At 39.8% G+C, this 2,500-nt stretch overlaps 1 long non-coding RNA gene across 1 annotated transcript in view; it reads right to left on the bottom strand.

Moving 5' to 3' along the window:
* LOC135197567 (uncharacterized) overlaps positions 1-2,500 on the bottom strand; it is a 15,217-nt gene that overhangs the window by 11,147 nt on the left and 1,570 nt on the right. Inside the window, exon 2 of the long non-coding RNA XR_010310602.1 lies at positions 1,968-2,120. This is a non-coding gene — a long non-coding RNA (uncharacterized LOC135197567). The remainder of the gene's footprint in view (positions 1-1,967; positions 2,121-2,500) is intronic.

Below are 2,500 nucleotides of genomic sequence, written 5' to 3'. Positions count from 1 at the left end.
GAATTTCATGCACGTTAGACAAACCATTATGATAAAATACCTGACATTCTTAGGACCTTCTTGTTCCCAGACGGGAAGAGTAACCTGGGAATTCTAATATGTTATCGTTACTGATATTGATTATTGGTGTTTTTCTTCGCGAGTAATATAATAAGAGCAATCCATATTACTGAATTCAGATGCACAATGAACAGCATGCTAGTAAGGGGACTTTTCCATAACTCGTTGTGTTTCGTCACGTATAAAAAAAGAGGATACCATAGTTATTTTTTTTTCATTGGAAGTGTATTTTTGCTTTACACATCCGTAGTTTCATTGCTCTTCTACTATTGGTTCTTGGGTTACGCCCTTTGTGAACCCTTACAAAGAGGCATTCCAGTTCAGTCAGGTGCATCTTCAGTGTCCAGCTCTTGAAGATTTCAAAGCAGGTATTTTTCCATTGTGCTCCCGTCAGGGGCTAGTGCCATCAGTGCACCTCATACGATGCACTGTAGGCATTACTTAGAGATCTTTGCAGATCCCTTCGGGCTCTAGTTGCAGCCTATTTCATTGCTTTTACTGTACCTAATCATTCTTCCATCTTCCTTTCCACCCTCTCCTTACAACTTGTTAATAGTGCAACTGCGAGGTTGTTCTGTTATATCTTTCAAACCTTTCTAATGTCAGTTTTTCTTTCAATGCTGACTGACCTCATAGGTCTTGGTGTTTGGCCTAAATCCTATATTCTGTTTATCTATCTTTCCACGGTGCTACCTTCTAATTTTCCTTATCTATCATTATCAAAGTTTATAATTCGACTCATCACGAAGTCGGCCATTGCGCAAGAGAGTTCCTCAGGGTCCCCTCTTGGTCCCAGGAGATGATGGGTCAGTTACACCGGGGGGGGGGGGGTGGGGGGTGGAGCGGGGCTGGTGGTCCCTACCAGACCATGGCTGGCGTAGCATCACGTTCTCCTCCCCTTTGGTTTTACGGCACAATAAATCGACATGAAGGCGCGTTGTCCGCTGGAATAATTCCAGGCTTACTAGCATCAGTATTACGAGTTCGACTGCAAAAATAGTTTCTCTTGATTGGCGCATACTTGAGTATTTTTTATATATTTTTTGTTACGTCCCTCTTTGGTTGGGGTCGCATAAAACTCGTGATTTTTTCCCAGTTAGTTTCCATATCTTAGGCTTAAATTTTGATATTTTTATACCAGGCAGATTTGCAGTAAGCATAATAAAGTTGTGTAACTGGGCTGGCTGTAGAGACTGAGGTATGATCCGTTAAATTGCCAGCATATATATATATATATATATATATATATATATATATATATATTATACAGTATATATATATATTATTATTATCTCTACATTTTTATTATAATTATTACTAAAATAGCCATACGCTCAGTAATAGCACTGGCCTAAAAGGAAGTATTCGGGGAGATCGTAAGGATGACAGATATAATTAAGCGGAATGTATTAAATACATTCCAGATGAATCACTCAATGTATTTATGTGTGTGCTTGCCTGTCTATAAAGTACTAAACTTCTTGATATCCACACTTTTTGAATAACCCTGTCACTACAACCATGAATCCATGCGCAGAAGAAATGAAAGAGGTATACTTGTAGCTATTGCAAATACGTGAGCAAAACGGTAGCGTTATATTACGCGACATTTCCCTGTGGAGAAACTTAACCGCTTGGTATAGCTACTTGGAAAGAATGCGTGTATTAACCAGGTATGTATCCACCTTTGAGGTTTGTTTAGTACACGCCCCTTTGGGATGACCTTAGAGACATAAACAAAAGACTGTCAACATTATAAAGACAGACAAAAGGCCGTATTTTTGTCTTTATGATATTACAGTTTCTTTTATGTTTTGACGGTCAACTCCAAGGGGCTTGTAGTAAACTCGCCGCATAGGTGGATGCATACCGGGTTAATACCCTGATAAAAAGAAACAAAATCCTACCTTCAGGATACCGATGATTGCCAAGGCCTTGTAGGATGCGATGACTGTGAGACCAGAGTCATCAGAAGCCACTTGAAGGTTACCTGAGGTCTGAGTGACGGAGACCAAGAGCATTGTGACCGTGGATAGACATATCGGCGTCGTTGACTTCATCTGATTGTAGAAAACATACATTAGCAACGTTCTCTCTCTCTCGCTCTCTCTCTCTCTCTCTCTCTCTCTCTGTCTCTCTCTGTCTCTCTCTGAGACGCAGACACACAAAGCTTTTATGCGTTTATTGCAGGTATTGGAATCTCCAGAACTGAAGGCGCAATCGGTGTGAGAATCTCTGGAAAAAATTGTCGAGTATGAATGATAAAAAGGTTTGGAAAGGTTCCTTTGGAATATTCCCAGATACAGCCAGTAAGCTTTCAGTGATTATATTTTTGTCACTGGAATTTTCTTGACGTTAGTGGAGGAATACATCTTTTGAGATTCAGAGGAAATCTATAGAAATTTTTTCTTTAACCTTAGGGGCTTTCTAGATTCTAGAC

The sequence above is a fragment of the Macrobrachium nipponense genome, chromosome 21 (genome assembly GCF_015104395.2).
Source record: "Macrobrachium nipponense isolate FS-2020 chromosome 21, ASM1510439v2, whole genome shotgun sequence".
NCBI lineage: Eukaryota > Metazoa > Arthropoda > Malacostraca > Decapoda > Palaemonidae > Macrobrachium > Macrobrachium nipponense.
Note: the sequence above shows the minus strand (reverse complement) of the source record. Positions and strands in the feature narration are given on the sequence as shown.